Source organism: Schistocerca gregaria, chromosome 2 (assembly GCF_023897955.1).
Source record: "Schistocerca gregaria isolate iqSchGreg1 chromosome 2, iqSchGreg1.2, whole genome shotgun sequence".
Classification (NCBI taxonomy): Eukaryota; Metazoa; Arthropoda; class Insecta; order Orthoptera; family Acrididae; genus Schistocerca; species Schistocerca gregaria.
In genome coordinates, this window is record NC_064921.1 from 467,351,290 (window position 1) to 467,375,476 (window position 24,187).

Genomic DNA, 24,187 nt, shown 5'->3' on the forward strand with positions numbered 1-24,187 from the left:
CTGAATCTGCAGTATTTGCAATATTGTGTCATGTCATTCCGAATTCCTGAGGCGTGCTGTAGCCGACCGATCGATCGATAATGCTTCCCTGTTCACTAATTGTTTCACTGTCTACACCATTGTTTACCGCCCGCTCCATTTCCCTATGCACAATTACCAAATTACTATGTTGAACATTAGTTAATTCATTACACGGTGGCGCTAACACACTGCTTTTGTCTTCACTGTCATTTCTCAGTTTACCTTGGAACCTAGTATTACGTTTTTCACACGCCATTATTGTCGCAATATTTCACACGACAACGCAGAAAACCACAATTTGAAGAGCAAAATAAGAAAACACATTAACATAGCGCTGAAAATAATATCTAGTTAATTGCAAGCGCAGCTGCGAAATACTTGGTGCAAATCTACTTGTATGCCACAACTGTTTTACTGTATAACTTGGAAAGACTACAACTACAAAGGAGATTCTCTCTACAATTACGCGCTAGCAATAAACAAAAGCTACACTAATTACACAAACTACAAAAAAAAATCAGAAGATTCCAGTGAGGTATCCTTGGCTAAGGGTCGACATATGAAACGTCCCCTTTGAACAATTATACATGACTGTGCTTAAACTGACACACAATATTTTTAGCACAACGGAATCTGACTTTCAATAATCCCTACAAAAGAATGGCCCTGACTAGCATTAAACTATACCTTTCACAAATCACTTACCTCACAAAAATCTTTGTTACTCGAACTACTGCAATACAGCGAGCGCCACTACTGCCAGCTAAATAAAAGATTCAAACTACTGAAGGCACTAACTACTGATAGCGACAGTTAGCAAAAGAAAGATTTTGATGGAGAACAAACAATGTATTTAACTGAATAGTGTTCAAAAGTCATAATATATGTAGCAGTTCATGACATCCAGTCTTACAAATGTATTGTCTCTGATGGACACACGTCCAGATCATCGGCTCTCAAATTTCCGCCATCTCTCTCCCCACATCCACAACTGCTGGCGGCTCACCTCCAACTGTGCAACGCTACGCGCTGTCAACATCCAGCTGGCCAACACTACAATAGCCAACAACAATGCAAACCAGCCACAGATTGCACACAGCACAGCCAGTGATTTTCATACAGAGCTCTACGTGGCGTTACCAATAAGAAAACCTAAACAGCCTACTTACACGCTGATATGAAACTTCCTGGCAGATTAAAACTGTGTGACGGACCGAGACTCGTACTCGGAACCTGTAGCTTTCGCGGGAGAGTGCAAGCGGTAGAGTTCACGTTGCCATCGGTAACGTAAACTGCCTCTCGCGGACACCTCTGCAGGTTTCATAACTCATGAAAGCTCCTCTAAAGAACTGCTGTTCATGTCATTTATTCAGGTTTGGGAATTTATGTTTTCTATTACATGGGTGGGGGTGGTTTTTCTTCCACAGGTTAGTAAGTTTCATTTTGTCACGTATTTATTGCTTCGCGTGAGTCTTTCATCCGTTTGAGCAGTTCATGGTTAGAGTTTATGAAGCAAAACCGGGTTGATACATCGCTTAACATTAAGTGTTAAACAGAATGAATATTAACTCAGTTTTATCTGCATTGTTAACACTTAAATTACCGCAAAAGCAGCTGGTAATCATGGTGGATATCAAATAAATGAGTTACAGATTTGAGTGAACAGTAACTATGGACAGTTGTTTCAGAGAAACATCAAGGAAAACTGAAATTCACTTTACAAATGACGATTGCGCTGAATCACGTTATCTGTTTACTGCTTTAACCTTGGCTTTCGTCCACCAGCAAAAAATATCAGCACTTGTAGGATAGGTCAAAGGTGATTTAGAGCAGCACAAGGTAGGGGTTAATAGGACTCTGTGCATGCACATGCATTGTGGAGCAGCAGCGACATACTGGTCTTCTCCAAATTGGAAACTCCGCCAACGTTTAATTTTGTATTTCTACTGGTCATTCAGTAAGTTATAATGAAACAAAACTGTGGCCCATATTCGAACATTTTCTTAGTACTATGCCTATTTTTGCGGAAACGTTTCCCATATATAGCATATAAGATGTTGTCTTGAAGGCCTCATCCTCTTTCTCTTTTTCTATTTAGACGGTTTGTGATCTCTGTGTGTGATGAGACGAGACGAATATCAGTTTTCTAAGAATATGGCTGGAGGTGTCCCAACTCTGCGTGCAAGTTTTTAGCAGCTTACATTATGGGCAAAGTGACCCAAGGTGTTGAGAACGCCCATTTTGTGCGCTGGATAACAAAGTTGAGTTCACAGGTGACAATATACGACTATTACACAATACTCTGTAACATCTCACCGAAAATCACAGGCTATGTTTACAAATTACAACAATACTACACTAAATATCATGGTACTCGCATGAGTTTTGATAAAATTAGCACAAAAACACATCAAGTTTTTGTAACGAAGCTTTCCAAATAAATTTATGTGATGCAGTGATTTTATTCGAAGACAAAGGTAATGCTGGGAGTCGGATTATATACGTAATTATAAGTAAACAGAAGTGCAAACTGTACAGATTTTGCCACTAAATGATACTGCTTCCCCTTTTACACTAGTGTGCCAAAGATGAACATTACAGCTTCAGCATATCCCCCAAGAACAATGTGAACTGTAGGGCACAACAAACGCATATCAGCTTGGGGTCTATGACAGACTCTAAATGCAGGTCTGTATGAGTGGGCTTTGATACCCCACATTTCTGAGTACATCATTATTCTTATCATACACTAAGACATCTAAAAGTTACAAACAACCTTCTTTCTCCATCTCCACAGCAAATCTTGTATTTTCATATATGGAATTAAGGCGCTGGTGGAACTCTTGGAGGCTGTCTGAACAAAGAGATCAAATTATATATGTATCAACAAAATACGTTTGGTTTTAAAGCTTCTAAGTTGAGTGCCGTCTTCTCAAAATTTTCTATAAAAAGGTTGGTCTCTTGGGGATTCAAAGGACACCTCATCACGACGTCTTCAGACTGTTCAAAAAATCATTGTTGAATAAAAAGTGTTTGGCGTTCTCTAAGCCCAAAACCTGTTGCAAAAATGCATTCCAGGACATGCAAATATAGTTCTCATTGTGTTTAATTATTCTTCTGACATATCATATAAGAGTAATTTCATATTCAAGAGTGAATTGCACTCAAAATGCAACTGTTCAACCAGTAGAAAATCACATAAACCTTGGTAGTTCTACTAGCAGAATAAATGCGATTACAATACTTTTGAAATGTAATATTTCACCCTCTAACTAAAACGTTGAAAATTTTAACAAGGATGTACGTGTTGCAGGTAGAAGAATGAAGGGCATTAACAACAGCGCTATAAAACCGAAGTTTGATACATGTGTGTGTGTCCTGTAATAAAAGTAAAAAAAAAAAAACATTTCCCCGTTGTTTTATAATTACTGTAATTAGAAATACAAAGAAAGAAAAATCTCTGTTTATAAGAATGATTGCAGTGGAAAAGTAAAATATAGTCGCACTAAACATCAAATGTACCATCAATGGCCTGTACTTCAGTTTTAATTTAGGTATTGCATGTTAGTATGAAGCTATTAGATTTCCACGGTAATGAAAACTTGCAGTAATAAATATTTGAGTTTCCATGTCAGATATATTCATTATCTGACCCAAACAACAAAGTAAAAAACAGTCAGAAATTTTTTTAAACCCAAGTAATTGCAATGTCACACTGATAGTAAATGGCTTAGCTGCTCGAGAAGTTCATATTTTAACAATAAAACGTGCTCGCCAGTTGCGTTTACATCATGGAAGCAGAATTTTGTATAACAGAGTCATTTCAGAATTCAGGGACAACTCGACGGAAAAAGAATGGTAAGAGATGAACAAATTTGGCAAAGTAGCTGAAAATTTTAACTGTTTGAAAGTATATTTCTATAGGAATTGGTATGCTGTTTTCTCCGTAAACAGATTTCGATAAACAGATATAGGGGCAAGGATGGTAGCACGTGGGATTAAATTTTCTCTTCTTTGTAAGAGAGAGCTGTATATCATGTCCTTGATCAGAAGACCACCACTTAGTAGTTGTTCATGCTGGTAGAAAATGTGTCCCGTCTTGCATATAGATTGATGTCAGGGGACACCTGTTACAAATGGAAATGGAACGGAAGCCTTCTCACAATGCGATTATTGTTATCTGTTTTGTGTTTCTATGAAGTGTTTCAAAATTTTGCATTGATTTGGTAGGACCACCACTGAGCTGTCTTTGTAATCAATCAACGTGTTAATTGATATTTCCTGCCAGACTTAAATATGCAATAGGAACACAGTTAATGAAAATGAGATAAGGGTATAAGCTGTAGTTATAAAGCAGCTTCATTCCTTCCTGTCTTTTCCGAAAAATTTGAGAAAGTTATCTACCCTCCCCCCCCTACCCCCGCCCCCCCACCACCCACCCCCGCCGCACCACCATGAACCATGGACCTTGCCGCGGTGGGCAGGCTTGCATGCCTCAGCTATACAGATGGCCGTACCGTAGGTGCAACCACAACGGAGGGGTATCTGTTGAGAGGCCAGACAAACGTGTGATTCCTGAAGAGTGGCAGCAGCAGCCTGTAGATTAGAACTGAAGAAACTGCAAACAGGTTGGAATTTAAGGAGATGGGACCTGGATAAACTGACTAAACCAGAGGTTGTACACAGTTTCAGGGAGAGCATACGGGAACAATTGACAGGAATGGGGGAAAGAAATACAGTAGAAGAAGAATGGGTCACTTTGAGGGATGAAGTAGTGACGGCAGCAGAGGATCAAGTCGGTAAAAAGACGAGGGCTAGTAGAACTCCTTGGGTAACAGAAGAAATATTTAATTCAATTGGTGAAAGGATAAAATATAAAAATGCAGTAAATGAAGCAGACATAAAGAAATACTGCCTACCGGAAAATTAAAGAGACCTTTGGAGAAAAGAGAGCCACTTGTATGAATATCAAGAGCTCAGATGGAAACCCAGTTCTAAGCAAAGAAGGGAAAGCAGAAAGGTCGAGGGAGTATATAGAGGGTCTACACAAAGGCGATCTACTAGAGAACAATATTATGGAAATGGAAGAGAGTGTAGATGAAGATGAAATGGGAGATACGGTACTGCGTAAAAAGTCTGACAGAGCACTGAAAGACCCGAGTCGAAACAAGGCCCCGGGAGTAGACAACATTCCATAGCACTACTGACGGCCTTGGGAGAGCCAGTCCTGACAAAACTCTACCATCTGGTGAGCAAGATGTATGAGACAGGAGAAATACACGCAGACTTCAAGAAGAATATAATAATTCCAATCCCAAAGAATGCAGGTGTTGACAGATGTGAAAATTACCGAACTATCAGTTTAATAAGTCACGGCTGCAAAATATTAACACGAATTCTTTACAGACGAATGGAAAAACTGGTAGAAGCCGATCTCGGGGAAGATCAGGTTGGATTCCGTAGAAATGTTGGAACATGTGTGGCAATACTGACCTTACGACTTATCTTAGAAGAAAGATTAAGGAAGGGCAAACCTACGTTTCTAGCATTTGTAGACGTAAAGAAAGCAGAAAGCTTTTGACAATGTTGACTTGAATACTCTCTTTCAAATTCTAAAGGTGTGAGGGGTAAAATACAGGGAGCGATAGGCTATTTACAATTTGTACAGAAACCAGATGACAGTTATAAGAGTCGAGGGTCACGAAAGGGAAGCAGTGGTTAGGAAGGAAGTGAGACAGGGTTGTAGCCTCTCCCCATGTTATTAAATCTGTATATTGAGCAAGCAGTAAAGAAAACAAAAGAAAAATTCGGAGGAAGTATTAAAATCCATGGAGAAGAAATAAAAACTTTGAGGTTCGCCGATGACGTAATTCTGTCAGAGACAGCAAAGGACTTGGAAGAGCAGTTGAACGGAATGGACAGTGTCTTGAAAGGAGGATATAAGATGAAAATCAACGAAAGCAAAACGAGGATAATGGAATGTAGTTGAATTAAGTCGGGTGATGCTGAGGAAATTGGATTAGGAAATGAGACACTTAAAGTAGTAAAGGAGTTTTGCTATTTGGGGAGCAAAATAACTGATGATGGTCGAAGCAGAGAGGTTATAATATGTAGACTGGCAATGGCAAGGAAAGCGTTCCTGAAGAAGAGAAATTTGTTAACATCGAGTATAGATTTAAGTGTCAGAAAGTCGTTTCTGAAAGTTTTTGTATGGAGTGTAGCCATGTCTGGAAGTGAAACATAGACGATAAGTAGTTTGGACAAGAAGAGAATAGAAGCTTCGAAATGTGGTGCCACAGAAGAATGGTAAAGATTAGATGGATAGATGACATAACTAATGAGGAGGTATTGAACAGAATTAGGGAGAAAAGGAGTTTGTGGCACAACTTGACAAGAAGAAGGGACCGGTTGGTAGGACATGTTCTGAGGCATCAGGGGATCACAAATTTAGCATTGGAGGGCAGCGTGGAGGGTGTAATCTGTAGAGGGAGGCCAAGAGATGAATACACTAAGCAGATTCAGAAGGATATAGGTCGCAGTAAGTACTGGGAGATGAAGAAGTTTGCACAGAATAGAGTAGCATGGAGAGTTGTATCAAATCAGTCTCTGGACTGAAGAGCGCACAACAACAATCTACAACAGAACACAGAGTAAATTTTGAGGATGTAGCTTATTAATCACATCTCAGTTTGGTCTTGAGACAGATTCTCTACATAGGAAGCCATACATAAATTCACAAATAAAGTAATGACAGGGCTAAAATATATGTGAAACTAAAAAGTTACAATATTCATCACATCCCTTATGCATGGATGGGTTCCTAACACTTCAAGTAAGTTCGCTGTGTTCTGGGTAATAAAGCGAGAAATAATAACAATGGAAGACAGTCCAACATTTTTTATTTGACATGCAAGGAAAGCATAGCAGATTAACTAAAATTGATATTGTTTTGGCAACAAATAGAACACCAATGTGTAATTAGTTCGTGTGTCAAAATGTCAATGACTCGAAAATACGAGTATTTTACACATATTCATCACAATCAACCAGCTCTGGGATTGAGAAAATGCCTCTTTTACTCAAAACTTTGGGGGACATTAAACCTTCGACGTCTTCATTTACAGGCCATTTCCGGTTTTTAAGAATGTCATCATGGTATTTAGTTACATTGTCATAATTTAAATTTGCAATACCGTAACAGTGGTGTAAAGTATAACGACAAACACACTAATTGGCTTGCTAGTTGATTTTATTTCTTCTTGCAGCTGCAGCAGCAAGTCGTATAACCCTAGCTTACTTATTTGTTAGATAGTTTAATTAATTTCTTTGCGTGTTTTTGGGTACTTGCATTGTTTAATTCATATATTTCGGGCGTATTATAGTATTTGACAGTTGTAGCATCGCGCTTTAGTGTTTACTTCGTAGATTCTTATTTAAATTGCGTGTGAGTTTCGTATAGGAGGTGCAATTTCGAGTTTTAGTTACTGTAATCGTAAATTCAGCAGATTGTAGCGCAGTCGTTAGGCATTTGTACAGGTTAGTTGATACATTCTTTGCGTGTTCCGCTTGCGTTATCTAGGCACGGACTCGTGTTTCGATAACTGTTGTTAAACATCGATTAGAATGGACAGGGACTGCGATTGCTGTGTTCGGATGAGGGCTCACTTGGCATCCCTTCGCTCACAGCTGCAATCGGCGCTGACTTCGGTCGCGCAGCTTGAGGCTGTTGCCAATGGGCACCACTGTGGGGAGCCGGAATCGGGTATCACGGGGATGTCAACCTCGTCCCGTCTGTCCCCAGATCGGTCTGCCGCTGTGGTTGCCCCGGTTGCTGCCCGCAGTGGGGCTGAGCCCTCGCCTGTGGTTGATTGGGAGGTCGTTCCAAGGCGTGGCAGGCAGCGAAAGGCGTCCCCGGAGGCTGATCAAAAAGCCTCCCCGGTGCGTCTGACAAACCGGTTTCAGGCACTGTCTCTGGCTGAGCCAGATGCAGCTGCCTGCCCTGTTTCAGAGGATCATTCTCAGCCTTCAAGGTCCGGGCAATCGCAGAGGGTGGGCTTACTGGTAGTTGGGAGCTCCAATGTTAGGCGCGTAATGGGGCCCCTTACGGATACGGCGGCTAAGGAGGGGAAGAAATCCAGTGTGCACTCCGTGTGCATTCCGGGAGGAGTCATTCCTGATGTGGAATGGGTCCTTCCGGATGCCATGAAGAGTACAGGGTGCAGCCAGCTGCAGGTGGTGGCACATGTCGGCACTAATGACGTGTGTCGCTTTGGATCTGAGGAAATTCTCTCTCGATTCCAGCGGCTATCTGATTTGGTAAAGGCTGCCGGTCTTGCTTACGAGATGAAGGCAGAGCTCACCATCTGCAGCATCGTTGACAGAACCGACTGCGGACCTTTGGTGCAGAGCCGGGTGGAGGGTCTGAATCAGAGGCTCAGACGGTTTTGCGACCGTATTGGCTGCAGATTCCTTGACTTGCGCCATAGGGTGGTGGGGTTTCGGGTTCCGCTGAATAGGTCAGGAGTCCACTACACTCAGCTAGCGGCTACACGGGTAGCGGAGGCTGTGTGGCGTGGACTGGGCGGTTTTTTAGGTTAGAAGGCCTCGGGAAAGTGCGGGATGGGCTGCAATGTCAAAGGGTGCTTGGCAATTACAGGACGTGCTTGGATCAAGGAACAGTCGGAATTATAGTTGTAAATTGTTGTAGTTGCGCTGGAAAAGTCCCTGAGCTTCAAGCGCTAATAGAAAGCACAGAAGCTGATATCGTTATAGGTACAGAAAGCTGGCTAAAGCCTGAAATAAGTTCTGCAGAAATTTTTACGAAGTCTCAGACGGTGTTCAGGAAAGATAGATTAGGCAGAATTGGTGGTGGAGTGTTTGTGTCTGTCAGTAGTGGTTTATCTTGTAGTGAAGTGGAAGTAGATACCCCGTGCGAATTGGTGTGGGTGGAGGTTATACTTAACAGCCGAATTAAGTTAATAATTGGCTCTTTCTACCGACCCCCAGACTCCGATGATACAGTTGCGGAACAGTTCAGAGAAAGTTTGAGTCTCGTAACAAATAAATACCCCAATCATACGGTTATAGTTGGTGGGTACTTCAACCTACCCTCGGTATGTTGGCAAAAATACTTGTTCAAAACCGGCGGTAGGCAGAAAACGTCTTCCGAAATTGTCCTAAATGCATTCTCCGAAAATTATTTCGAGCAGTTAGCCCACGAACCCACGCGCATTGTAAATGGTTGCGAAAACACACTTGACCTCTTGGCCACAAACAATCCAGAGCTGATAGAGAGCATCATGACTGATACAGGGATTAGTGATCACAAGGTCATTGTAGCTAGGCTCAATACCATTTCTTCCAAATCCATCAGAAACAAACGCAAAATAATTTTATTTAAAAAAGCGGATAAAGTGCCACTAGAAGCCTTCCTAAAAGACAATTTCCATTCCTTCCGAACTGACTATGCGAATGTAGACGAGATGTGGCTCAAATTCAAAGATATAGTAGCAACAGCAATTGAGATATTCATACCTCATAAATTGGCAAGAGATGGAACGGATCCCCCGTGGTACACAAAAAAGGTCCGAACGCTGTTGCAGAGGCAACGGAAAAAGCATGCGAAGTTCAGAAGAACGCGAAATCCTGAAGATGGGCTAAAATTTACAGACGCGCGAAATTTGGCACGTACTTCGATGCGAGATGCCTTTAATAGGTTCCACAACGAAACATTGTCTCGAAATTTGGTAGAAAATCCGAAGAAATTCTGGTCGTATGTAAAGTACACAAGCGGCAAGACGCAGTCAATACCTTCGCTGCGCAGTGCCGATGGTACTATTATCGACGACTGTGCCGCTAAAGCGGAGTTATTGGACGCAGTTTTCCGAAATTCCTTCACCAGGGAAGACGAATGGAATATTCCAGAATTTGAAACACGAACATCTGCTAGCATGAGTTTCTTAGAAGTAGATACCTTAGGGGTTGCGAAGCAACTCAAATCGCTTGATACGGGCAAGTCTTCAGGTCCAGATTGTATACCGATTAGGTTCCTTTCAGATTACGCTGATACTATAGCTCCCTACTTAGCACTCATATACAACCGCTCGCTCACTGATAGATCTGTACCTACAGATTGGAAAATTGCGCAGGTCGCACCAGTGTTCAAGAAGGGTAGTAGGAGTAAACCATTTAACTACAGACCTATATCATTGACGTCGGTTTGCAGTAGGGTTTTGGAGCATATACTGTATTCAAACATTATGAATCACCTCGAAGGGAACGATCTATTGACACGTAATCAGCATGGCTTCAGAAAACATCGCTCTTGTGCAATGCAGCTAGCTCTTTATTCGCACGAAGTAATGGCCGCTATCGACAGGGGATCTCAAGTTGATTCCGTATTTCTAGATTTCCGGAAAGCTTTTGACACCTTTCCTCACAAGCGACTTCTAATCAAGCTGCGGAGCTATGGGGTATCGTCTCAGTTACAGCATCATCTGTTCGCAGATGATGCTGTAATTTACCGTCTAGTAAGGTCATCCGAAGACCAGTATCAGCTGCAAAGCGATTTAGAAAAGATTGCTGTATGGTGTGTTAGGTGGCAGTTGACGCTAAATAACGAAAAGTGTGAGATGATCCACATGAGTTCCAAAAGAAATCCGTTGGAATTCGATTACTCGATAAATAGTACAATTCTCAAGGCTGTCAATTCAACTAAGTACCTGGGTGTTAAAATTACGAACAACTTCAGTTGGAAGGACCACATAGATAATATTGTCGGGAAGGCGAGCCAAAGGTTGCGTTTCATTGGCAGGACACTTAGAAGATGCAACAAGTCCACTAAAGAGACAGCTTACACTACACTCGTTCGTCCTCTGTTAGAATATTGCTGCGCGGTGTGGGATCCTTACCAGGTGGGATTGACGGAGGACATCGAAAGGGTGCAAAAAAGGGCAGCTCGTTTTGTATTATCGCGTTATAGGGGAGAGAGTGTGGCAGATATGATACACGAGTTGGGATGGAAGTCATTACAGCATAGACGTTTTTCGTCGCGGCGAGACCTTTTTACGAAATTTCAGTCACCAACTTTCTCTTCCGAATGCGAAAATATTTTGTTGAGCCCAACCTACATAGGTAGGAATGATCATCAAAATAAAATAAGAGAAATCAGAGCTCGAACAGAAAGGTTTAGGTGTTCGTTTTTCCCGCTCGCTGTTCGGGAGTGGAATAGTAGAGAGATAGTATGATTGTGGTTCGATGAACCCTCTGCCAAGTACTTAAATGTGAATTGCAGAGTAGTCATGTAGATGTAGATGTAGTTTTGGTTGAGGCTTTCCATTCTGAGGGGACACAGCCTGACTTTTTTTGCCTGATTCCAAACCTTATTATCAACTTTCCTGAAGACTTTGTTCACATAGCATGTCTTAGTCACTAGGATTATCGATCACTGTCTGGATTTTTCTCTTCTTAGGCTATTTAATAGTGCCAAGCACTGACTCAGATACATTTTGAAACATTTCAAGCAAATGTTCTATTTCTTATTAATTCTAAGCAGTCTTCCAGGTTTCCAGTGCTGTAAACTGCGTATCAGCAAGCACCTGGCTTTTGTTTGCATTTGCATCAAAGTAAAACATCATTAATCTCTGAGCAGTATTCTTTTTGAATGTAATGAGATTCATCTCAGGCTTAATCAACTCTAAAATAAGCTAAGAATATTCTGCTCCAACCTCTTAGTGGTGTAAAGTTGTCCAGTTTTGGCACAAAATAACTCACAGGGCTGCTTTCAACGGCAGAGTGATAAATAATGTATTGCTTACAATGGTGGGTATGATTTAGTCAATAGCTAATTTCTACACATAAGTAAACGGCATGCGTCTTAATTTTAAACAGTTTTTCGGTAGAAAATTACACATTTTTGTGACAAAAAGTAGCTCAAAATAAAGCGGCATAAATTTGGTTTACAGACAGTATACAAGATGGTAGATGGCCGAACTAGTGGCTGCTGTCAACGGTTGGACAGAATCAAAACTGTTCTTAAATGTTTGTTGGAAATTCCGTGTATGTGAGTAGATGCATAACACTCGCATGTTGTAACAATAAGATTGGTCCATTTCATTTGTATAAAATGGGAGACACCGAAATGAATATTGATTAAAGTCACCTACCGTCAACGGACTGGTCAAAGAGCTACAAAGATAAAGACTTTTAAACAAACGCATCGTACGTTCCTTGGTCTTCATTTCAGTCACTGAATCGACCTTTGAAGTCATGGTCCCCACAGAGTCACCTATTCAATGCACAGCACGGAAGAAAAGGAAGGTGGAGGCACCATTAATTCTTAACGTACGTGCAGGAAGGCGGGGTCTTGAGGAGCCGGTTGTAGCAATAGTGAAGAGGGCCGACAGCATCCTCTCGAAGCGATGATGCCAATGAATCACTCTCTGTGTCTAGGGTAGAGGCGTCGGCATTTTCTCGAAGTGATGACGTCTGTACAACAGTCTCTCTGACAGGGGGGATGGGGAGTGGGGCAGCAAACCATAGCTGGCTGTGCCCAACGTAGATGTAAGGTCCTCTTGTGGATGGGCTAGTCCTCATACTGAGGGTTTTCCGTTAAGCAAAATAGTAACGGCAACTTCCTGGCCGATTAAAGCTGTGTGGTGTCTGAAGGATGACTTCTATGCAAACTTGTGTCAGTCTGATACCATCTCATGTCATCATGTTTTCCAAGAATGTAACTCTTTCTTGTGAGATTGGAATTTTTCTCGCTTACCACAATACCAAATTTTCCTAGCGCCCAGAAAACCAGTTTTTGGTATTGCTTGGGGAAAAAGAAGAAATCGGTATATCGTATAGGTACGGAAAACAGACTGGAGGCTGACTGAGAGCCCTACTGACAAAGAGCTGCCACGTTTTGGCAGCGTTTTTGTAAACCCATATGACATATACAAGAATTCACTTAATCCAAAAGGAGAAATTATGGCGGTCTTGGAAATGTCTTCCATTGCCATTGGGCTCTGGAGGTATACGTTTTCACAGTCGTCAACATTTAATGTCGAAGTGCCAACCAGAGACTGAACAATGGATTGAATACGCATCTGGTACCATTCTGGCGATCAATACTATGTAGTCACCGCACATCCTGCGTATATATGCCAGATTTCTTAGGCACTAAGTGCGTGTGGAGCCCATGCACCATCTGATGTACGCACGATACCCTTATTTAATAATTATGCGACAACTACTTTCAAGGCATTTATCTCAGCTGAAGTTAGGTGTCGTGCTTTCTGGAAGATTGTGGGTTCTGCAGAAATGTTTATCCTGTGGATGGTTCCCATCCTAGTGCCACGTTGAGTTGACAGTATATAAACACTGGACGAAATGGAAGTAACACTGGGAAGGTGAGAAGATTCACCGATGTCACAATGGATATGACCTGTGAATCTGACCTGTATTTGCTCCGTGACTTCGGCGTCGACTCTATGGTTGGGGAGAGTAGGTGTAGCGAAGTCACCGACAATTCTAACTAGGTGATACATTAGTGACTGTTACGTCTTTACATAACCGTTTTATGTTCTCATTATCTCGAGTGTACACAGCATCTGGTTCCAATAAGGTTTGAGAGAGCTTCTCGTCCATGTATTTATATTCTTCATATTTCTCAAGTGATCCACTAAAGTTGCTTGTCATAATATTTAATTTCTCCATGGTTTGTAACGCGGTGTGGAGAAGAGGAGATGAATCTCGGTGTCAGTAATTGCATTAACCGTTAATAGTGATAGTCGGTGCTTGACCTCAGCTAATTTGCAGCATTTCTCATGTAAAGTTTTGTATAATACCAAATTTTCGTCCCCTAGTTTTTCATGTTCCATTTTCATGCCTATTTACACTGGACTGTAGTAGCCAGTTATTTAGTACGCGATCGGTATGAGTCTTGAAGTTCTTTAGTTGCTGATGCAGAGGAGTCTGTCAACATCGATAGAGTAGATATTGGTGGTTGGCTAATAACACCAGGAATGGAATCGCCAGTTGTTTAGACGATAGACCCCGTAGTGGCCGAACGAGCACAAGGCGTGATGCTGCTGAGACAGTTCGGGAAGAAATGGAGACTGTAGCGGGTTTGTCTATGCACGGGGAAGTCAGCGCTCGTGCAGTCGCACGTCGCACCGGCATTCCATACACTACTGTTTGGTTGACACTGAGGCGTACCTTCCGATGCTATACGTACAAAATCCATCGGTATCATGAACTGTTACCTGGCGATTTAGTGGAGCGGAGGGCATTTGCGGTGTGGGGGTTTCAAAAGATGGCAGAAGATGGCGATTGGTTGAGTAAAACGTGTTGTGGACCGACGAAGCTCATTTCACGCTCCGAGGGTCTGTCAACGCCCACAACTGCAGAATTTGGGCTACCGAAAAGCCTAGAACTGTTGTGGAAACTCCATTGCACGACGAGAAAGTCACGGTATGGGTTGGATTTACCACAGCTACCGTTATCGGGCCTTTTTTCTTCGAGAAATGCGTGATTCTGGTTTTGTTACTGCTACCGTGGCGGATGAGAGGTACGCCGATATGTTACAGAATCACATCATCCCCAGCCTGGCTGATAAATACCGGCTGGAACGTACGATGTTTATACAGGATGGCGCTCCACCCCATATTGCTAGACGCGTGAAAGATCTCTTGCGCGCGTCGTTTGGTGACGATCGTGTGCTCAGCCGCTACTTTCGTCATGCTTGGTCTCGCAGGTCCCCAGACCTCAGTCCGTGAGATTATTGGCTTTGGGGTTACCTGAATTCGCAAGTGTATTTTGATCTCTAGGGATGCCCAAAGACAACATCCGACGCCAATGCCTCACCACAACACCGGACTGCTTTACAGTGCTGTTCACAACATTATTCCTCGACTAAAGCTATTGTTGAGGAATGATGGTGGATATGTTGAGCATTTCCTGTAAAGAACATCATCTTTGCTTTGTCTTACTTTGTTATGCTAATATTGCTATTCAGATCAGATGAAGTTTTTTGAACTTTTGTATTTTTTTGGCTCTAATAAAACCCCATGTCATTCCAAGCATGTGTGTCAATTTGTACCTCTCTACCTACATTATTCCGTGATTTATTCAGTTTTCAAATTTATACTGAATTTTTGATCGCTCGGTATATCGATTCACGAATTTGCTGCTCCAGTCATTTGTTCAACCACTGTAGTAAAGCTGCCTTGGCTCTTTCAAGCTTGCACGTGGTCAGCACAACGAATCAGAATATTTTTTTCGTCTTCGACAACGTTGCTGGTAGACAGAACGGTTTCTGCTATAGCATGCTATGTGTTGAGACTCAGATAATTTAGCGGCGTATGTAATGCATAGGTAAAGCATGCCGTTGAGCAGGCGAAGCTCATGGTTTCCATAATGGGGAAGGCTGCGATATACATCAGTCGAAAGGTAACTTAGACCTCGGGCTACGCTACTGATCAGTCTGACACCACAACCAAGATTTCAGGGATAGGTTGCAATATCACACTCTAGCCAAACGTTTACATACTACGTCTACTTTCCGTTTCATGCTTAATTTTTTTGGTGTTTTTGGTTCTAAACATTAGAACTTTACACTAATCAGCCAGAACATTATGACCAACTATCTAATAGCCGATGTTTCCACCTTTGGCATGGATAACAGCGGGGATGGGTTGTGGTATGCAAGCAATGAGCTCTGGTAGGGAGTTGGCACACATATCTGCACGCACAAATCACCTAATTCCCGTAAATTCTGAGGAGGAGGGCGATGAGCTCTGACACTACATTCAATCATATCCCAGATGTGTTACATCGACCGCTACTGTCGCAGGTTCGAATCCTGCCTCGGGCATGGGTGTGTAAGATGTCCTTAGGTTAGTTAGGTTTAAGTAGTTCTAAGTTATAGGAGACTGTGGACCTCAGAAGTTAAGTCCCATAGTGCTCAGAGCCATTTGTTACATTGGGTTCAGACCTGGCGAGTTGAGGAGAACAGCACATCAATTGCAATTCACCAATGTCTTCCTCGGACCGCTCCATGACAATTCTGGCCTTGTTACATGGTGCATTATCTTGATGAAAAACACCACTGAAGGGCTGTACGTGGTCTGCAACCAGTATACGATATTCCTTGGCCTCACGCCCGGTACTGTAAAGTTTGGAAGGTAGGAGACGAGATACTGGCAGAAGTAAAGCTGTGAGGACGGGACTTGAGTCGTGCTTCGGTAGCTCAGATGGTAGAGCACTTGCCCGCGAAAGGCAAAGGACCCGAAGTCGAGTCTCGGTCGAGCACACAGTTTTAATTTGCCAGGAAGTTTCAATTAGTTCATGGTTGCGAAAACACTCTTGATCTCATAGCCACAAATAATCCTAATCTAATGGAGATCGTCATGATGGATACAAGGATTAGTGAACACAAGATTATTGTAGCGAGGCTCGAAACCATATCAACCAAAACCACTAAAAATAAACGCAAAATTTATCGATTTAAAACACCAGATAAAAATTCGCTTGATGCCTTCCTAAGAGAGAGTCTCCATTCCTTCCAAACTAATTATATAAGTGTAGACCACATATGGCTCAAATTCAAAGATACAGTATCGACAGCAATAGATACATTCATACCGCATAAGTTAATATGAGACGGGACTGATCCACCATGGTACACAAAACACGTCAGAACACTGTTGCAGAAGCAACGAAAAAAGCATGCCAAATTCAGAAGAACGCAAAACCCCAAGACTGGATAAGTTTCATAGAAGCTTGAAATTTAGTGCGGACGTCAATGCGAGATGGTTTTAATAGTTTCGACAATGAAATATTGTCTCAAAATATGGTAGAAAACCCAAAGAGATTCTGGTCGCATGTTAAGTACACCAGTGGCAAAAAACAGTCAATCCCGTCAATGCGCGATAGCGATGAAAATGTTACCGATGATGGTGCCACTAAAGCGGAGTTACTAAATACAGTTTTCCGAAATGCCTTCACGAAAGAAGTCGAAGTATAATACAGCTCAGAACCAAAGTAAACATTTCAGTTTTTGAGGAGAGTTTGAGCACAATGTTAAATTACATGAAAGCGGCAATTCGGTGAAGCTAGCATGCATCACTGATACTGAACATACTTCCCATAATGCATTTGCTGTAAGTTTCAAATATGCAGTGTGCAGTTGCTTGTGTGCAGTCATCCAGATGATGATGATATTTAGTTTGTGGGGCGCTCAACTGCACGGTTATCAGCTCCCGTACAAATTCCCAACCTTTGCTCAGTCCACTCTCGCCACTTTCAGTAATGATGGTGAAATGAGGAGAATACAAACAACCAATCATCTTGAGGAAGGTGGAAATCCCTGACCCTGCCGGTAGTCATCCAAATGTGTTATAAAATGTAACATATGGGAGGAAAGGAATTTATTGCTCTTACTGAATGTTTTCATTGAAAGGTTGAAGTTAAAGGAGCTTTTCTGAATTCACTAAATTAAATGTAATCGGATAAGGTAGCCCAGCTGGCTTACAGGGAACCACTGTAAGAATTAGCCAGACAAAACTTGAGCCTTACCAAATGAAACTATATAAGATCTTGTTTTGTGTGGTTCTGTTAACAGTACTAGCAGCTGCAACTCATGGAGGTAAGCACTGGCCAACACATCCATCTTTCTGTAAATTTAATAATTTTTTTGGATCTAATTATCCATTTAATAAAATTAAAATTTAAAAATATGTTGCAACGGACTTGTTGAAAATGTTACAGTAAATTATTCGGAGGGACTTCGAAAAAAGGAAATGGAGTGTCTTGAAATAACACTGTATTATGGTGTTTTACTTCATGTCCAACTCTATTCATTTTGCACAGGCTTCAAGAGAGGTTTCCCTTAGTTCAAAACTTACAAGTGCATGCAGTAATGCTAGCAACTAGTCGCTTGATACTGCGACGTAGACCACTCTGCTCATCTTTAGTATTTTGCACTATTATCTTTAGGATTTCTAAGAACGTTTAAAATACAACAACGACCTCAAAGGAAAAAAAGGAAGACTGGGGTTTAACATCCCATAGAGAAGGTCATAAGAAACTGAGCCTGTTTGGGGGTGAGGAATGGCAAGGTAGAAAATCATCCATAAGAAAGAATGGTTCTGGGATTTGACTTAAGCAAGTCCCAGAAAACCTAACACTGAATGAGCAGACAGTGAAATGAATTCTGATCCTACAGAATGCAAGTCCAGTGTCCAATGGGCTGGAGCTAGTGCCGCAATCACACCAAACAGAGAAATCACAACGATTTTGGGATGTAGACAATAGCGGCATGATTTGTCAGCATTTACTAAATGTATACTGTGCTGAGGACCAAGCCATGAATGAAATTTTTTTATTGCAATAATGACAGAGGATTAATACCTGGTTGCTAATATAATTGTGTCACCTATTCTGAATACAGTAACGCGGTTTTAATGACGGATAAAATAATTACCAGAGTTTGCCTACATAAATGCAGCCAGGTTTTGCTAATCCAAATAAAATTAGTCAGTAATTAATTTTATTCATATAACACTGCGACTAACTTGTTTAGTTTGTCAGTTCTAGCACACTTACCTCATCTTGATACTCTTGCATGTCTAGCAATTAAAAATCCAAGTGAAACTTTCATTACTTGGGATTTATTTGAAAAAGTAATGCAGCAATAATTTATATTCAATTTCCTTATGTTTATTTTTGGAAATAAGATATTGGATAAATACCTTTCTCTTCATTCAAACTTCACAAATTGCATTTTTAAAACGATAAGATTCTGTTACTTCTCTATCACCAGTGATGAGCTTTATCTTCAAAGAAATAAGCTGATGCAGAAACTAAACAGTAACACTTGATATTAAGAAAGAAAAAGGGAGCATCAACTGCCTACATTTGCTGAACACCTATTGTTAAAGCATTAAACTGTAGTCAGAAACAAAATTTAAACTACAATACACAACATTTGCAAATTTTATCTATAGTCAATTAAATTTACATTGGGTCAATGTCATTACACTCACCTGAATTATTTGAATCATGAAGTCTTCCAATGTGAAGAGTGTTGCAGAAATTTCGGGACTGCATCTAGACGATATCAACGTCTTGCCATGATAATTTGTCTGACAACTCTTCAGCCATTTTTAGATGAGTATTTTAGTGCACACCACTAATTTTATACTAAAAGCTAGCTCACACAACCTGCATTGCCTGGGTATTCATTTTGCCAATTTTCTATTAGAAACAAAAAATGAACTGTGTTTGTAGTGTAATACCAAAAATGTAAAACATCATTGAAAGGATGAAACAGTTTCTGTATGCTGGCCACACCTGCTTTGCAGGTCTACAACGCGATTTTGTAAACGTCTCTATGAAAACAGCTCTTCATAACTCTACAACCAGCTATTGTTTTTGCCTACAGCCATTTGCACATCACAGTTGAAAGCTGTCAAAAGCACTGACAGGTGTCACGGATTTCCTTCAGTTGACTTAACTGCAGGAGTGTCTTAGCAGTAACGAATAAATTTATTCAAACTTTATGCATGATGCTGCATTTTTTCACACGTCTCAGTGTTTATGGCATCTTATCTCTTGAACTGCGTCTGGTACCGTTATATAATTTTGTATATGCATTAAGTGGAATATGTGGCAATGTCTGCGAAATTCATTGTGAATACTGTTAGTAGCCCAGAAGTATTAAATTCCACAATCATGCATGATGCGACAATTTTGCATGCATCTCATTGTTTATGACAGCATATCTCCGGAATAATGATACGTAGGTGGTTCTTAGCCCACAGTGACTGTTATCTGACAGTAAGGTTTGGTTGAAACAGGCCCAGATGTTTCGGAGATATGAAACATACACACATACATACACCCGTTTTATAAGATGTATGGATTTTCGCAGAGACGTATGAGCATACAGAGCCACTACATGTGTGCCCTTTGCAGAGTGTAGCACCCTCTTCATATTTGAAGAGCATGAGAGATCTTTGGAGTGCAGGTACATGTGTCAAGGAGTTAAAAATGCATTAAAATTAATTCTGGCTACACACGCCATAAGACATAAAATGCTTTCTTTCTGAAGTTATTAAAGAAATCACCGCATCTCACACCTTATCTTCTGCCAAACATATTTCCACCGATTCCTTAATAACTTAAACCTAGAAGGATCAGGCCAGGACCAAGATTCTGAGGAAGACTAATGCATAGAATGTGCTGTGGAGGTAGAATACTCAGCTGTGGTTGACTAGCTGGACTGTAAAAGGTGAGTGTGGTGATTATATTCATTGCATCTTTCACGTACTGCCCTGGGTTTGAACAGCTTCTTCTCCTCTTCATTTTGAGAGTGGTCACATTTCTTCATATAGAAACTACGCCAGTCCAATGTGGAGAATATCGATTATCTTTGAATACAAACTGATGTGTTTCAGCTCCTTTGCAAAGATACCTCTTAGATTAGATTAAATTATATTAGATTAGATTAGATTAATACTTGTTCCATAGATCATGAATACGACACTTCGTACTGATGTGGAACGTGTCAGGTTAATGAAAGATGTCTGTACAAGATATTACATTACACAAAATATTGCACAACACTAATGCTTAAGTTAGTTTTTTTCCCTCCCTTAATTTATATCTAAAAATTCAGCCAATGAGTAGAAGGAGTTGTCATCTAGAAATTCTTTTAATTTATTTTTAAATGTTGGTTGACTATCTGTCAGGCTTTTGATGCTGTTTGGTAGGTGACCAAAGACTTTTGTGGCAGCATAATTTACCCCCTTCTGTGCCAAAGTCAGATTTAACCCTGCATAGTGAAGATCATCCTTTCTCCTGGTGTTATAGCTATGCACACTGCTATTACTTTTGAACTGGGCTGGATTATTAACAACAAATTTCATAAGTGAATATATATACTGTGAGGTTACTGTGAGGATCCCTAGATCCTTAAATAGATGTCTGCAAGATGACCATGGGTGGGCTCCAGCAATTATTCTGATTACACGTTTTTGAGCAATGAATACTTTTATACTCAACGATGAATTACCCCAGAATATGATACCATACGAAAGCAGTGAATGAAAGTAGGATAGTAAGCTAATTTACTGAGATTCTTATCACCAAAATTTGCAATAACTCTAATAGCATACGTAGCTGAACTCAGACGTTTCAGCAGACCATCAATGTGTTGCTTCCAGTTTAACCTCTCATCAATGGACACACCTAAAAATTTCGAAAATTCTACCTTAGCTACAGACTTCTGTTCAAAGTCTATATTTATTACTGGAGTTGTGCCATTTACTGTATGGAACTGTATATACTGTGTTTTATCAAAATTTAAAGAGAGTCCGTTTGCTGAGAACCACTTAATAATTTTGTGAAAAACATCATTTACAATTACATCACTTAGTTCTTGGTTTTTGGATGTTATTACTATACTTGTATCATCAGCAAAAAGAACTAACTTTGCATCTTCATCAATATGGAATGGTAAGTCATTAATGTATATCAAGAACAGTAAAGGACCTAAGACCGAACCCTGTGGGACCCCGTGCTTGATAGCCCCTCAGTTTGAGGAATCAGCTGTTGTATTAACATTACATGAACCACTTATTTCAACTTTCTGCATTCTTCCATTTAAGTATGAATTAAACCATTTGTGCACTGCCCCCCTCAAACCATAATGATTTAGCTTATCTAAAAGAATTCCATGTGTCTATCAGACACAACATGTGCTCACTGCACCAAGGTTCAAAGGATGCCTAGTTTGTGAAGGGTTGTGACAGACAGATGCTTGCACATACAGGTCCATATGTATGGGCTTAAGGTAAACACAACAACGCAATGACACAGTCACGAAGTGACTGACCAGACATCCAGAAACAGCACACAGCCACCTTTCTCCACTTTCATCATAAACAGAATATACTCATGGATTGAATTCAGATACCACAAAAATCAAGAAGTTCATTTTCACTATGGGCCCACACCACAAACTTATCATCAAGATACCACCATAAGACTTCTGGTTTAGGTTCTGCCACGTCAAGTTCCCTCTCCTTAAAGTCTCACATTATATTAAAAGTGCAACACTCATGCTTCACAGCTCACTAAGTTAGCCATAGCTGAGCGATGTATCTCAACAGAACAGTCTACAGATTATTCTCCCATGGAAAATTTGGCTTTGAGATCCTTCTGGGATAATACGTTTGGCAGAAGATCTTATTAATCATGATGATGACCTTCAACTGGATAAGGCCATGGGAACCAGTGATTTCTTAAATATCTTCAGAAAGAAAACATTTTATGCCTAATGACACATTCTGCCACAATTAATTTTATTAATTTGAGATATGAATTGTAACTCCTCGAATATGCATTCTAGCAGAGGGTGTGCACATAGTACCACCTTCACACATGCTCCTGCATGCCACAGATGGGGCAATATTCGAAGCTCGTGTAGTGGTGAAGCTCGCATAGTGGTGAAACAGCCTCTTACTTCCAGGAGGAAGATCAGAGATGCAATAGAAATAGCCAAATGACCCACCAACAGTAAATACCAGTAACGACTTCTGATGACTTGACTGCCAGCAATAACAGCGCTACAGGGCGACAGCTCATATGAAGCAATACACACAGGCATGCAGCGGACCACAGCGGCTGTGGGTACATAAGAGTACTGGTGCACCTCAGCTGGTGCAACAAAGTCGGAAAACAACACCACGTCACGACTGCCGCCTGGTTTTCAATTTGCCAATTTCCACCAATCACAAGTAGTAATACAAACACCAATCAAAATGTCGGGTTTCCACCAATGAAAAGAAATAATAAAAACACCAATAAAGACTTCTAACATCCCTCCCTTTCATCCTTAACAACCTATCAGAATTAGATAACAGACATGTCTGCAGGTATATAAGAAACAAACTTTTCTAATTCAATAGTAAACAAAAACACCCTGAAGGAGGTCACATGCAACAGGGACAGAAACGTCATTAGTTGTATATATTGACACTGCAGTCACAAACCCAGAAAAATTTTATTGAATGTGGGAAGGGCCACGGGAGCCAACATTTATTCTGTAAAATCTAGCACATGAGCCACCCGACTTATACTCAAGAAGCCCAATGGTTCTCTTAAATTATGTGGGGATTTCAAGGCTACCATACAGTCATTGGCTGAAACGTGTCCTATACCCAGACAGAAGACCTCACTAACAAACTTGCTGGTTGGGAATACTACTCAAAGGTCAATCTTGCTGATGCTTATGTTCAGTTGCCTTTAGATGAGGAATCTCAGAACGTTGTTGTTGTCAGTGGACTCTTTGGATTACATAAGTACAAGCAACTCCTGTTTGGCATTTCATCAACTCCAGCAATTTTCCAAACCAAAAGTATCTGGAACAACAGACTCAGTGCATTCCAGTTTGTGTGAATTATCTGGGTGCTCTCATTGTTATGGGATCCTCCTGTCAGCAACATTTGCAAAACCTCTGCACCCTCTGATCACATTGCAGGGAAGAGGTCTGTGTTGTCATTTGAGAAGTTACAATTTTTTTCAACTGGAAGTACAGTATTTGGGGCATGACCTCACCAAAGACAGAACCAGGCCTACAAATTGTAATGTCACTATCATCGACTCTCTTCCCCGCCCAAAGAACCTAACTAAACTGCATGCGTTTTTGGGAAAAGTAAACTATCTCTCCAAGTTCCTCCCTCATGCAGCCTACGTTTCGCAGCCGCTCAATCACTTGCATAAGAAAGCAGTAGCGTACAATTGGACTGCTGCCTTTCACTGGATTTTTAACCAATTAAAACCATGCTGAAATCTGCCCCTTGTCTCTCACTTTTTTTCTCCTGGATGTCCATTGGTTGTGGCAGCCAATGTATCTGCCTATGGCATCAGACAATTCTGGCTCACAGGAATGAGGACCGCTCAACAGTCAACTGCTTATGTGTAGAAGACATTGACCCCTGCACAACACAACTCCTAACAGACTGAAAAGGAGGCACTGGCGATAATGTTTGCCATTAAAAAAATTCATGTCTATCTTTTTGTTACAGATCACAAGCCCTTGGTTACCTTATTCAGGCCTTGTTAAAAACTCCCTGAGCAAAAGGCTCAACATTTGCAGTGCAGCTGCCGAGTG